This window comes from Desmodus rotundus, chromosome 6 (genome assembly GCF_022682495.2).
Source record: "Desmodus rotundus isolate HL8 chromosome 6, HLdesRot8A.1, whole genome shotgun sequence".
NCBI classification, from domain to species: Eukaryota; Metazoa; Chordata; class Mammalia; order Chiroptera; family Phyllostomidae; genus Desmodus; species Desmodus rotundus.
The window spans coordinates 135,681,249-135,696,798 of NC_071392.1; the positions used below are offsets into that span (position 1 = coordinate 135,681,249).

A 15,550-nucleotide genomic window follows, 5' to 3' on the forward strand; every position below is an offset into this window, starting at 1 on the left:
TCCCCCTTGATTTTGTCCATGTGTCCTTTATAGTACTTCCTGTAATCCCCTCTCCTCACTGCCCCTTCCCCACTCTCCCCTGGCTATTGTTAGATTGTTCTTAACTTCAGTGTCTCTGGTTATATTTTGTTTGTTTTTTTCTTCTGTTGATTATGTTCCAGCTAAAGGTGAGATCATATGGTATTTGTCCCTCACTGTCTGGCTTATTTTAATTAGCATAATGCCCTCCAGTTCCATCCATGCTGTTGCAAAGGGTAAGATTTCTTTCTCTCTTTCTCTCTTTCTTTCTTTCTCCCTTCCTTCCTTCTTTTCTCCCTCTCTTCCTCCCTTCCTTTCTTTCCTTCCTCCCTCCCTCCCTCCCTTCTCTTTCTTTCTTTTTTTTTTCTTTCTTTCTTTCACCCCTGAGTTGAATTTCATTGTGTAAATGTACAATTTTTTTATCCTCTCATCTATTGATGGGCACTTGGATGTTCTCAGATCTTCATTACTATAAATAATGCTGCAATGAACATAGGGATTGTATATATTCTTTCAAATTAGTGTTTCCAGTTTCTTAGAATATATTCCCAGAAATGGAATCATTGAGACATAAGGCAGTTCCAATTTTAGTTTTGTGAGGAAACTCCATGCTGCTTTCCACAGTGGCTGCACCAGTCTGCATTCCCACCAACAGTGCACTAGGGTTCCCATTTCTCTACATCCTCTACAACACTTGTTTGTTGATTTGTTTATGATGGCCATTCTCTCCGGTGTGAAGTGGTATCTCACTGTGGTTTTAATTTGCATCTCTCTGATGGCTAGTGATGTTGAGCATCCTTTTATATGTCTATGGGCCCTCTGTATGTCCTCTTTGGAGAAGTCTTTCTTCAGGTACTTTGTCCACTTTTTTTTTAAATTTTTTTTTGTTATTCAATACTTTGTCCACTTTTTAATTGGGTTGTTTATCTTCCTGGTGTTGAGTTGTGTAAGTTCTTTTTATATTTTGGAAATTAACCCCTTATCAGATGTATCATTGGCAAATATGTTCTCCCATTCAGTGGGTTTCCTTTTTATTTTGTTGTTGGTTAAATCTTTGTGTGAGGCAATCATGCAGTCCAATGCCTGCAGACAAAAGTGGATAAGAAATCTTGTTTGTCCAGCTCATAGGCTGAGTATGGTTCATACCTTATAGAGATGTCCAAGGTTTTCCTTTGCAGGAAGCTTGTCCAATTGTTCATTCGATTAGAACCAAGGGACCGGAAACAATGTCAACTTTGCCCATTAGCTGTTGTTTATGGCACACAAAACCTGTCTCTCAGCTTGTCTGCCAGGGTTCTCCTGTTTGTGGATCACTTCTGACCACCCAAGCAATTGAACAGAGGCTGTGGTAGAAAGTGGTGACAAGGGCTTATTAGAAAAACTGGAGACAACACGTGCTCTGAAGCAGAGTGGTTGTAGTGTGTGGTGGTGGTGAGGACAGTCTGTGGCTCAGTGTGAGTGCTGTGGCCCATGCCGGGCCTCTGGATGCCTATACTGCCCTAACTTAGGGCTTCCTTCTTTCTGCCTAATTGTAGTCTCATCAAACATTACTTCTTAAAAATCTGCTTTTAGAAAGACCACTATCTTTGGAAGCAGAAATGCCAGTTTATCACCAAGCTGGTGGCAATTTTAAAACTTTGAGATAGGCTTGCTTTCACTCTGAGCCTGAGTTTGCAATAATACCCAGTTAAGTTGTCAATAAGATTTAACTCCCTGATGCTATAAGAGTAAACTAGCAAGATGTAGACAGTTTTTGAATTCAGTTGTATTAACATCTGTTAGTTATTCTCAACCTCACTACCGAGCACAACTACTTCATCTGCTTTTGACCTGGAGAGGATTTATTGAATATCCTGGAACTTCAGTTGTGGCACCTGACCTAGTGATACCCCATCATTTGGGAAAACTTTTGTGGGTTTCATCAGTTTTCAGCAACATACCAATGTTAGGAGACTCAGCTCTGCAGTGATAGTAAGCATGGCCCTGAGCTCCCAGTGCTATAAGCAGGAGATGGCCTAGCCCTCAACACACAGAGCTGACTGCAGGTAAACAAGACAGCCAGGTAGAGATTAAATGTCAGGCCCCAGGGAAGACTTCGGGAGCTATAAGGGTCCAGAATTTGGAGGGGTTGCTCTCCTAGAGCAACCTCAACTCTCCCAGATGTCCCTGGAACTGGGCTCCCTGCCCTGCAGCTGGTCAGTGAGGCTCCCACTATCCCAAATCCACAACCAAACAAGTCTACTAATACTTTGTAGCTTCTGTACATTATTCATGATTTAAACTGTTAATTTCTCTACCAAGTTTAAAGTGAGGAGCCTACAGAATTTTCAATAACTCTTTCCTTCCTGACCCTCATGAAAATGTTGAGTCAAAAGAGAATGAAAATGAGGCATAAACCATTGAAATGACCTTCAGCATTTCATGCTGTGCCAGCAGTAGTACATCTGTTTCAAACCCTCCTCTCCAGGATGGTCAGTGTCACAAATGCTCACTGTCTATAGAAAAGGGAGGTTTAGAAAGGTCAGACCAGGCCCAAGTTGGTCTTCTACACTAAGAATGTGTGCTAGAACTGGGCTTTTCATTTGCTTATACTTTAGTTGTGATTTTCAAAGCCACTGCCTTTCCCATACCCATGGTCCTCAACATGAACTTGAGGAAAGCATGGGCACTGCTTTGGAAAGTCCAAAAAGAGGCAACAAGGCTGAGGTCACATAATGGGGAGCGCAGGCTGGTGGCTTTGTTATTTTCTAACTAAAAAAATCAGACAAAAACTAAAATAAGACAAAAACAATGTGTAAGTTATTAACAAATACACATTTACTGAAAGTACATAGAAGAAAGTGTTTTAGGTAAAGGAGCTTACTAAGAAACCCTCAAAGATCAAACGTGCAGATATACAGTTATATGCATTTTTTAAGGTCTACCATGGAAAGAGTTATGTGAACTCAGGTAGAGGGAACCCAGAGGTAATTTGATCTGATCTCTCATTTTACAAATGCAAAGAAACAGATCTAGCAAGATTAAGAGACTTGACTAAGCTGAACTATCCAGTTAGCAGCATAATCCAAAATAGAATCCAAGGGGGGTGGTGTGCATGCCTGTGTATCTGTGAGAATGTGTCAATGTGAGTGTATGTGTTTATGAGAATGTGTTTATAAGGGTTCACATGTGTGCACATGTGTACAGGTATATGTTCATGTTTAAACAGTTACGCTTTTTTATATATTGTTGCTCTAAGGGAATCTATCCTAAGGGAGTAAGTTGAATGATAAAATTAGTGTTCCTCATTAATACCATGGAACTATTTTTGAAATAAAAAAATAAGGTCTTATACCAATCCAACAATAATAGAATAGTTAAGTAAACTATTATGCATGATGTATTTTACACAAATTAAATTATGTTCACAAAAAGTTTGTACACATATACAGAAATGTTTATTTTTTAACTTTCAAGGTTTGAAACTACAAAGTAACCTTAATTATGCCTGAAACTGCACAGAAATCCACTAACCTTCCAGTAGTGACCTTCTCTGGGTGGTGGCATAAGGATGACTTTGTCCCAAATACTCCTCTGTCCATTCCAACTTTCTACAATAAGTATACATAGTACTTTCTTAAAACTGGAAAAGAAATGAGAATTTGTAACTGGAAACTTGCATCACAGCCTTCTGACCTGGAATAGTGTGGGCAATCCTGCTTGTGTCCAGCTTCTCTTTAGCCTGCAGATGCTCCTGGGTACACAGAGGCAGAAAGTGGGGCACCTGCCTGACCTGGGTCTTTCTTAGAAAGTCCACAGTTTTTGTTCTGAATCTAACACGTGTTTGTATACAGCGATGGTTCTGGAATTGAAAGTCTCACTTTTCTGAGATAGAAAATCCCATTTTCTCAACTTCCTTTGATGAACTCCCCTGGACATACATGGTGGACATCGCAGATCCCCAGGCAAATACTTACCTGTGCCTCAGGAGAGACATTTGACTTTGAATTCATCTTTGTTTATATCCTAAAGCATCCTGAGAATTCACAAGCTTCACAGTTCTTGTTGTGATCTCCAGTGATCTTAGAAGTACAGGGCACTGGAGAAGGGAGTAGAAAGAAGGAGTGAGTCAGGTGGTCCCCACCCTTGGCCTCAGGTATGCAGGAAAACTTGGTTTTCTTCCCTTTCCTCCTTCATGGGACATAAGTTTTGTGCCTGATAGAAAGTCATAAGTTTTATTCTGTGTCCACCTGCTGAGTAAAAACTGGGTCCTTTACTGAGGTCTGGGTGGGCCATAGGAAAGTTGAGTTTTGTCAGTTAACTGCAGTCTCTGCTCTTCACTTTCATAACTTGGAGAGACTTTCTCTGGGCAAGCAATGGGCCCAAGTCATTTATTAGTCATCACAACATGTTCCCTGGTGGGCTCAGGTGGTTGCTGGAAGGCAAGCTGAAAGCCCCTTCTCTACTAAATTTACAACTCTGCCCAAGACACACAAGGACTCTGCAATGAATAACAAACCCTCCCACTGTAGACTAAGTAGAGATGGGAGGGATCAGAAATGGAGCTACTTTTAAGCCCCAGGGAAGTTACTTGAAACAACCTTGACCTGAAATACTCTAGGAATATGTGTTCACCATGTATTGTGGTACCAGTGAACAGCCAGACAACAGTTGGACACACAATTTTTTATTTTCTCTCCTACTGATTCCAGAAACACTGATGAGTTTCCAGGATGCACCAGATGCTCTGCCATGTAAATTGGCACCAGTGAGATTCCAGATGAAAGGGGAGACAGATGTGTGGAGTGTAAGTGTGGCACGTGTGGCAAATGTGGCAATGGCTGCACTCAGCAGGTTCCTGACAGCATAGACCATGAAGCCTAGGGTGAGAGGAGACACAGGCATGCATTCTCAGAGGGTGATAACTAGGTTGAATTTAAATGTCAAGTTGGAGCATTTCAGATTAGGGAGGAAGGATTTGCAGGCAGAGGAGAGAGTGTGTGCATGTGCACAGAGGGTGAGCCACCAAGGGCCTGTGTTTCTAAAGAGGGCTAAGGGGAGGAAGTGTCTGATGGACAGGCAGCCAGCTGCATGCATGGAGTTGAAGACGTGCCTGGATGAAGATTCTCTCCCTGTGCATGTGTGCAGTGATTAGGGATGACCTGACCTGACCTGACCTGACCTGGGTCAGTGCTCATCAAAGTGACGTCTGACCAGCTGCATCAACATCACCTGGAACTGTGTTAGAAACACAAATTCTAACCCCTCTGCATTTGATTCCAGTGGCAGCCATAACAAAGTACCACAAACTGGGTGACTCAATGTAACATCAATTTATTCTCTCATAATTCTGGAGTCTGGAAGTATGAAATCAAGATGTTGGCAGAACTGTGCTCTCTTCCCAACTCTGAGAGAATCCTTTCTCTCCTCTTCTAGCTTCTGTCAGCCTCAGATGTCCCTTGGCTCTCTGTCTTCAGATGACCTTCTTCTCCCCCTGTGTCTCTGTCTTCACATAGTGTGTTCCTCTTCTTGTAAGGACTCCAGTCACACTGAATTAGGGTTCACCCTAATGATCTCAAAAAACCTATGTCCAAACAAGATCACATTTACAAGCACTGGGGGCTAGGCCTTTTTTTCTTTAGAGGCTTAAAAAAAAAAAAGACCACCAAACTTTCCTTCCACCTTCTAAGTTCCTCCAATTGGGCTAATAATCAAATTAACAGACAGATTAACAGGACAAAAATCAAATTTTAATACATGCACTGCAGAATTCACATATGCATGAAAATTCCACAGACAATGAGGTAACTGGTATTTATGACACTTTGGGACAAAGGAGAGAGGAGAAATGGGGTATTAGATTTCAGAACTGAGAATAGGCCATCTACAGGTAGTTAAGGAAGAGCAGAATGTACAAGGCAACAAATTCTTGCTAGGCAAATTTGAAACAATGGGACACGGTGGGCATCTAGCTAATAGGCTTGGAGTCTTCCTGACTAATGCTAGGGTGAAAATCCTTAAGGTTATTGTGCCAAAGCTCCCTTCCTAAAGCAGGTTTCTCTGTCTGAATCTCTTGGACTGGTAAGGGGGGAGGGTCAAAGTTCTTCCCAAGTTGCTCGTTTCTTAATAAACAGCATAAAATCAATATCCCAAAAGCAGCTTCAGGGTGGAAAATTTTAGTTCCCTTCAACTTCAATAAATCCTTTCAGGGAACACAATTCAACCCATAACACCTTCCATCCACAGAATCAGAATATCAGATTTTAGCAAGCCCTCCAGTTTGAGAAGTGTTGGTCTTAATAGGTAGAAAATGTACTTATATCTTCCCAGTAAATGTCTTGAGCCCAAAGCAATCAAACAGCATGTCTGTGGTTTGCATCCTACAAGGTTACACAGATTTAGGCTTGGTACCAGCAAGAGTTGGGTTCAGGAAGTTATTGTGTTTGATCATAATAATAGTCATAACCTTCGCTCTGCCATTTCCAATGCACAAAGTTCTTGCACACCATTACTTGTTATGGACCCCCCAAAAGTGGACCTTGAGAAAACCTGGATGCAGGTGTTTTATCTGGGACATGAGGGGTTAGGAAAGTAAGTCAGGAGGGGAGAAGCCAGTGTAGGGACATCACTGACACTATAATCTACAGACAAAGGGAGCAACCTCCCTCCACAACTTTGTCCTAATGAAATTGTTGCTGATGAAAATGTGGCTCTTTCAGGGAATCTGGGGAAAAGCATTTCATAGACCCATGCATGAGAGATTTTGGTGTGGCAAGATTTATTCAGGTGGAAATAAAATGTTGTAGATTTAAGATTCATATTAAAGCTTAGTCCTTTGGAGCCCACAGGCAGCTGCTAAGTGGTCTCAGTTCCCACCCAGGCAGCTTAGTGCTGTTCCCAGCAGCACTGCTGTACCCAGGCTCCTGCTAGACTCGCATGGTCACTATGGGGAGGATGTGCAAATAATCAGGCTGAGCATGTGTTCCTGAGAATAAAAGAGAGCTTTTTTGTTGAGCTGGGTTATATTATCTTGTGCTTAGGATGGAACAGGCACTTTTTCAAAATAATTTCCCAAGTTTTCACAGGCTTCTAATGGGTCCGTCCCCTGACCAATTGATCCCTTTTCCAGGTTAAACTGACAGGGCTCTCTGGTCTCCATTTTGACTCTTATTGAACATGTGCTTTTTTTCCCTCCATAGTCTGGGCAAGTGGACCAGGGAGATTGAAAGGCCAGTCATTCTTCACTGTACAGAGGAGAGAGGGTTATTAGTCCCCTTTGTGGGGCAATGCTGCAATCCCTTGGAGTAGGTACAGATAGGCAAACTGGCTTATGCTCCCTAGTTGATTGTGCTCAACAGTGTCTGATTCTCTTTGCTTCCTTCCTTTATTAATAACTAGCTACAGCAACAAAATCAGATTCTGTACAAGCAGAGGCAGCCTTGAAGAAGAAATGATGGTCCCAGAACTCAGGTTAGCCTCCAGCTATGTGCCAGGTGTTGCCTTTTGGACCCAGATCACCTAATCTGTGCCAGAGGCCACACACCACTCACTTTTGTGGTGTTATTACATTCTTACAACCAACTGGTCAATGCGCTTTATTATTATTATTTTAATCCCCATGTTATAGATGAAGAAACTAAGGCTTAGATAGTGAAAGGGATTTCCTTGTCCATAGTCTCACAGCTAGTAACTAGCAGAGCTAAAGGACGACCCAGCTTCTTTCAGCTCCAAACCAGCTCTTTCTCCTCTGTTTTTCTAGAAGCCATTCTGGAAACTCTCCTGGAAGCTACTTACCACCTCTTACCCTCGAGCACATGTTCTGAGGTCCACACACTTTCTCTGGTTCCTAGAGTTAAGAAAGCACCATGTTTCCTAGTTCAGTGTGTGCAGGGACCGAGGGGAGAAAGCTTAACACTCCCTTTTGTGGAATTGCTCTTCATCCATTCCCACATAATTATTTGGGACATGAGGGGATGGCAAAGAAAGGCAAGGAAGGGAGAAGAACCAGGCTGCAGTGTTCCTTCAAGGAGGTCCTGATCCCAGGTGCTGGCCAATCGTTTCAAGCAGGGGCCACTGACCCAACCTAGGCCATTTAATCCTTGAACAAAGAACTTTTTTTTCTTTCTGAATCTGAGAGGGCAAGCTCTTTTTGAGCCACTGAGATGTATCCAGTAATGTTTGAGCTTTTAAGGCCATGTTTCCCACCATAGTACTTCAGTAGAGAAGTACTGTAGTTCTAGAAAAGCAGGTGTCATCACTGTACAGTTTAACTCTCATGTAACTACTAAACCAAAACATTTACAAATAGGTTTATAAGCAAGACTCAAAATTCAAAGTGGTCTCATTTAATAACATTGATTTAATGTAATAATAGAAGATTGTCATTACTGAAACTAATCTCAACTAACAAGGTGCCTGAAGAAATTTCCCTTCAATTTTGGGTTTGGTGCCCCTGCCCCATTTAAATTACTGGAAACCCTCATTTATCAGCACGTAGCTGTGGCCCCACGTGTCCCTCACTTGAAGAAGAGGTAACCTGTAACCTGAAGGACTGTTTCTGTTTTTTTTTCTGCCACAAAGAAAGCAGTCTTGTTTGGCCCCTACAAAAATAAAATGGGCTGCCCTTACATGGGCTGTGGCAGTTCTGAGCTGCAGCCTCCAGTTCATTCTTATTCCTACTGCTGTGTTATTAGAGAGAAAAAAAAAGATCCATAACTAAAACATTTCTGCAGAAAGTGAATTATCTCTGAATCTAAGATTGAGATCTATGAGACACTGATCTAAACTTTGATTTCTTGCTACTTTTGAAGTTTTCACTTCCAACTTTGGGAAAATTATTTTTAATACAAGAAAAAAATCAAACCAAAAACAGTAACTTATCTGAATTAATTTTCACATGAAAATAAGTCTATTAAAATTGATAACTTATTCTTCAGTAAGTTACTTACTTACTGAAGAATAATCTCATTAATTTGACCAGAACTCAGCTTTCTTTGGAAAATGGCTATGTCTTTACTGTTGTGTGAGAGTGATTGACTAAAGTCATTTCCCCAAAAGTTTTTCCCAGAATAAACATCAAAAGCCCAAAGTAAATAAAATGTAGTTGTTATCTTGGCTATGGGTAACTTACAATGGGGGCCATGGCATTTCTGGGCACTTACATGAATATTGCAGCTCTAAATTCAAGAGAGAATGTGACATCTTACAGGCAGTAGCCCCAGTTTCATTGACCCCTGTTTATACTGTGTAGTGTACAAAGAATCAAAGGCTCAAAGAGGTCAAGCAAGCTGCCTAAGGTCACATAACAAATTGATTGCTAGGTCAGGATTCCAGTTTCCTGATTCCCAGTGTCATGTTTCTGCCTGGGCTAATATAGAGGCTGGGCTTACAGAAAAAAGAAGTGTATTAAGCAAGCAGCTGTCATCATTCCCAAAATCATGTTGTGCTGGATCATCTGGGTACACACAGGAGAGGGCAGCTGGTGACTCAGTGCCCACCAGACTCCCCATGGTCAACTCCATATGCTGATTATAGTCATACCTGTTTTCTCTAGCATCATGTGTCTTCGGCAACTTTCTCTACTTATTTACATGTGCATTCTAGGGGAACGTTATCCCCAGAAAATGGCAAACAGTGTGGACACCATGGCCCAATGATCTGATTCAAATCCTGTTTCTGCCTCCTGAGAGCTGTGTGATGTCAGGCAACTGGCTCAAAGTGAATACCAGGAAAGTTTTGGGGGCTGTGCTGATCCCAGCCAAGTGGTCCTCAGCCTTGCTTAAGAAGACTCCCATGTGTCCTCTGATGAAAGTGGCTTGGATGCAGTTCCCCCAATTGCAGATTCAAGTGACTGGAGGTTATTTAGAGGTGATTTTAGAGACATTGTTGAGAGCCTGGGGAAGTGAGACAGGGAAAGGAGGAACCAACACAGATGAGCTGATAAACTGCTACCATGGGCAGAAGGCTCACTCTTTCTGGGCACCTCTGAGCATGGTGTGAAACAGGCCTCAGAGTTATCCAGTGAGCCAGACCACTTCAAGTTAGGCTGCTGTGTTTGTGTGTTGCCTCACTCACTAGCACCATGTCTCTTGATCTAGATGTTGGCCTCCAGAGCCTTCATCTCTCCTTCCTGTCCATGCACCAGTCACTAAGATAAGGAATGCTAGGCTTACAGGAAACTGGTGACTTTGAACTGGAGACTTCCTATCTGGGCCAATTTTCCGCAGAAATAAAGGAGTTGGCCAAGATGATCCTCTGACTCTAAGAACTACGAAGCCCACTTTTCATTCAAATTCTATGGCTTTTCTCATGTGGAGTGATGGCCCACCTCTCTCCAATAGTGAGGGTCATCACTGACTTTAAAAACTGTGCTTATATAGGGTGTGGCAAACTTGGCTCACACTCTGAGATCATGTTACATTCAAGCCAGTTGGTGGAAGTGTCACTCCTTGGAGACACCTGCCCCAAGAATGTGCACAGTGGATTTATTGGGGCACAGATCACAGACATGTATGCCTCCCATGTTTCCTCATCATTTCATTCCAAGCATTTTCTTTTTCAAGTTTGGCTTCCTAGACTTCCTAAGAGAGAGGGGTCATAATCACAAACATATTGGTGTTTGAGGAAAACAGTCTTGTTTTAGCAATGGTCCTAGGGAGGGTTGCTAAAACCACAAGTGAAGGCTTGCATTTGGTGTCTTTCTGAGGCAAAGTAGAAAGGCCTTTGCCACTCGTGTTGGGACTGTGGGTCGTGAGTTCAAGGGTATTGCCATGGAAGAATATGGTATTTTATAGGCACAGCCTTGTTGATATGCAGGTGCCATATGACAATATTTACCCTACATTGAGCATGAGCACAACCCCTTGGAGTAGAGGCTGCAGCAAAGGTCTGGCCCACTGCAGAGAGTTCTGGGGTAAGGGTCTCAGGGGAAGGGAGGTGTGAGATGGGGAGCATTCAGGACTTGGAATAGCAGCTATGAGCCCACCAACACAGCAGCACTGATGCTTGCTAAAGCACCCTAGCCTGGCTTTCACTGGTTGCAGTCCTTGACTTCTAATGGAATATTCTAACCATGCCTGGGTCTCTGTCAGGCTGCAATTTAAAGAAATGTTGCCTAGCAGTGGTTGCATTCCATGGCGTGGTGACTCAACTTGACTGACATGGTGGAAGAGTGCAGGGTTTGCCCTGGCTTGGGGTTTGTCTGCTTTAGGGCTGACACCTTCCAGTGAGGTCCTGGGGAGACCTACATAGGGCACCCTGGGGCTATGTTAGGTGTGAAGGTTGGTGGGCAGGTGTGAGCCAGGTATGGTAAGAATGGCAGTTTATTCCAGAAATCCAAAGCAAAAAGTTTGAAACAAATACACTGTCTTTCTGAAGGAGACAGCAAAGAGGGAGATTCACATGACAGCAGGCCCATGGAGGGAACCTCAGTAAGAGGCCAGTGAGCAGGGATGCTCAGGAAGGCTGGTCCCTGAACCTGTGGGGTGTGAAGTGTTTTCAGAAAAACTGTGCCTTGGAACTGGGTAAGAGGGAATTCCAATGGTGCTGAATGAGAGCTTCAGAGAAGCTTTCCCATCGAAGGGGCCCTGGCTTTGACCAAACCAGGGACACTTCCCGGACCAGCCTAGAAAATATTGGGAAGGGTAAAAAACAATGTTTAGGTCTATCACACTTTATCCTTGAGATCCCTATTATCACAAAAACCATGGGCTCCTCATACTCTCTCCAGGTACCCAGGGCCCCTGCTTTCAAAAGAACACTCCACTTAGTTATACTAAAATGTAAATGATTGGTTACAGCTTTGGGAAAATAGGGCCAGATTAACAAAATGTCCCAGCCCAGTGAAAAAAACTATACAAGTTACAATGAACATACCAGCAAAAACCAGTTAAGATAATATTTTGACAGCAGAGAACCCCCCTCATTTTTCAAATCATCCACCACACATAGGTGGAAAGTTGGTTTGAGAAAGAAATATTCCATGTTGGCACATAAGAAAGCCACTTATGATCATGCCTTTAACTGATATCCCTTTGTTTCTGTCAGGCATTGCTGTCAAACAAACCTCCCCAAGTTTCAAATATATAAACAGCAGCATTTATTTTGCTCAATTACAGAATCTGGACATGCTTAGTGGGGATATCTCGTGTCTCTCCACTCAGTGACAGCTGGAGCTGGGCTGGAGTTATCAGAAGGCTCCTGGCTCCTTTGTCTGGAGCCTAGGCTTGCAGCAGGGTGAGGGGTGGGGGGATGGGGAGCATGGTTCATCAGCAGGAACTTCTCAGGTATCTTTCTGTATCTCCATGTTGTCTCTCCACAAAGTTTATGCAGCATAGAAGCCTAGCGGAAGCTGGACTTCCTACTATCACCTAGGGCTGTCACCCAAGGTACATGACCCATGAGATCTAGACAGCAGTTTCATGTCTTTTACAACCTAGTCTGGGAAGTCACACAGCATTACTTCTAACACATTTTGTTCATTAAGGTGGCACAAAGGTTCACTTGGAGTGCAAAGGGCAGGGTCATAGACTCTAACAAAGTGTGGGAAGAGTATAGAACTAGAAATTTGCTGGGGCAAATTTTGGAAATTACCATGAGCTTTGCTCTGCATTGCCAAAATAAAATTATGGTGCTGTGGTCTACATATATCTCCCAAGTTTCAAATGTTGAAACCTAAGGCCCAATGTGAGCATGTTAGGAGGTGGGGCTTTTGGGAGACAGTTAGGTCATAAGCGTGGAGTCCTTAGGAATGGAACTAATAAAGAAGGCACCAGAGACCCCTGGCTGGTATAGCTCAGTAGATTGAGTACTGGCCTGCAAAAAAAAGGGTCACTGGTTCAATTCCCGGTCAGGGCACATGCCTAAGTTGCAGGCCAGTCCCCAGGTAGGGGCACTTGAGAGGCTACTGCACATTGATGTTTCTCTCTCTCTTTCTCCCTTCTTTCCACTCTCTCTAAAAATAAATAAAATCTTAAAAAAAAAAAAAGACACCAGAGAGATTCCTAGTCCTTCTACCATGTGAGTATACAACAAAAAGTCAGCTGTCGGCAACCCTGACCATTCCAGCACCTTGATCTGGAGCTTTCAGCCTCCAGAACTGTGAAAAATTCCTGTTGTTTGTAAGCCCCTAGGCTGTGGTGTGTTGCTATAGCAGCCCCAACAGACTAGGGCAGTCAGACTCCCACATCCCAACTCTCCTTTTGGTAAGAAAATGTATAGTAATTTTTCAAGATCTTTTTTATTGAGTACCCTCTATGTGCAAACACCTGGAGTGTCTGATATCTTAATACAACACCCTGATTCTATAATAACCCCATAAGGTGGTTATTACTGTGCACATATTAAAGATGAGCACAGTTCACTCTAGAAAGAGGTAACTTATTGCAGGTCACACAGCCAGTGAAGGTCTGACTTCCAGCTGGTGTGACACCAAAGCCACATTCTTTCCATCACACTGCTCTTTAATTTTTTCTGTACAAAGGAAAGGGCAGGGGAGAGGTCTGGGTGACCCAGGAGACTGGGTGCATTGAAGGCCCACAAACCCTCCACTGGGAAGAAGCAACACAGTCCATGCCTGTCACTCAGATATTACATCCACTGTGAATTTTGTGGGGACACAATTTAACCTATACCTTGGCAATCCCTTCTTGGTGTCTGCTTCTCAGAGAAACAGACTTGATTCAGATGCCATAATTAAACTAACATATATTATTTCCGATAACTCATACAGTCTTAAATCTGGAGTAAAGCACCAAGCCTCATAGGTTTTTAGCGATCATTGCCACAGAGCAGCGGGTAGATCCACATTAGGGAGCAGAAGTGTAGGTCCCAAATCAGTTACCCAGTGGACCACAGGGGAGGTGCCCCAGGCTGGAGCCTGGGACAGAAAAAGAGATTGAGGCAGGCCAAGGCAGATGAGGAGCCCAAGAAGGAAGAAGCCTGGATTCAACTCAGGCATCAGGCTGAGCCAGGTGCCTGCCATGCTGGGGGACATGATGGGGCAGACAGAGCCCAACCTGCCAGGCCCCACTGAGAGCTGTGACCTGGATGGGCCCACATTCTTATCTGTAAATGAAGCATCGCCAGCATCACTTCCGATTGAGAGTGGTTGTGGACATCATCTCCTAGGCTAGGGTGAGTGGGGTCTGTGCCTGCTCAGTCAGAGGACAAAAACCAGAGCCAAGGGGAGGAGGAGGCATTGATGGCTCCTGGCCACTGCCCCTAGGCTCTCCATGGTTTCTCTGCCTGGACTCTCTGGTCAGGGAAGAGGTTTCACACACTAGTCCTTCATTTAGTCCGTAAATGCCTTTGGACTGCTCACTGGGCTCCAAGCTCTTCTCGGGAATGAGGCAGGCACAGCCCCCACCCCTCCCTCACAAGTCATTGGAGGAGGGTGGGATTAGAAACAGAAAGAGAGTCAATCAGTCACACCCTATCCCCAAAGGAGAACAGTGGGACAAGAAGAGGGGGCAAAGTGGGTAGATGCCAGCAGGCAGTCTCCTTGGTACAATAACACCCTTCCTTCCTGTGTCTGGAACAATAAAGCCATCCTGTACTGAATATACAAGTTGGGAAAGCCTATTTGTCACAGGGCTGAGTTACAGAAACTGTGGACTTGTCAAGAATGAGATCTGCTGCTTAGCACAAACATATAATAGGATCTGCCCCTCATCCCCAGTGTCCTCAGCAGAAGTTGATGCCTCTCCCTGCACACATCACTGCCCACTTCACAGCCCTGGGCAGGCTTAGCTGACAGTCCAGCTCTCCATGTCCACAGAGATGCACATGAAACAAGAAGACATTCAATCTGACCTCTAGCTGTGACCTCCCATAGCTCTCTGTCCACTTCCATGTCCCATGGCTCTCTCATCTCTGTGTAGTTTGGCTACCCAAGCTTGTTGTTCTCTCCACACCCACCCCATCAGTAAATTCTAGTGCTTCAGTCCCCAAATGTCCTCTTCTCACCACCAACACTGCTCCCACCCTACCTCAGTCTTCTGGCCCCAGACCAGACTATGGTTGCAGATAATTAAGTGGTCTCCCCCTCTCCCTGCCTGGAAGCTTTTTTCCTCAGCAGCAGGCAGAGTGATTCTTTCAAAGTGCATCTCAGACAGTGACACACCCAAACCAAACTTGCCCAGCTTCTCTCATACTTGGGATGTAATCCCATGTCCTTCCATGGATCACCCTCAGTTCCTTCCTTACTCTCTGCCTCCCTCTGCCCCAAACATGCATATAGTCTCTGCACTGTTCTAGAAGCAGCAAGGTCTTGCCTCGCTGGCTCCTCTTCTCCCAGACACATTAGCTCAGCACCTGCTCAGAAGCCCACCTACCACCTTCTTCACAGGAGTTTGTTACCCCTCCCCGCCAGTCTCCTCTGTTTTTATTCATAGGCATATTTTCTCTCTTTACTGTCTGTCCTGTCCTAGAGTGAAGACCCTGCAAGGCAGAGATGCTTGTCCCTACTGTGATATCCCCAGCAGGGTAGGTGCTTCATCAGTGCTGTCAGATAGCGGAATGCATAAATAAATTTTCTGGGTTAAAAAGCTAAAGA

At 43.9% G+C, this 15,550-nt stretch overlaps 1 long non-coding RNA gene across 1 annotated transcript in view; it reads right to left on the reverse strand.

Moving 5' to 3' along the window:
* Positions 1 to 404: 404 nt before the first annotated feature.
* The window catches only part of LOC123479656 (uncharacterized), an 83,051-nt gene continuing 67,905 nt past the window's right edge, over positions 405 to 15,550 (reverse strand). The window contains exons 2-4 of the long non-coding RNA XR_006655338.3: positions 3,975 to 4,096; positions 3,532 to 3,640; positions 405 to 1,361 (exon numbers count right to left, since the gene is read on the reverse strand). This is a non-coding gene — a long non-coding RNA (uncharacterized lncRNA). The remainder of the gene's footprint in view (positions 1,362 to 3,531; positions 3,641 to 3,974; positions 4,097 to 15,550) is intronic.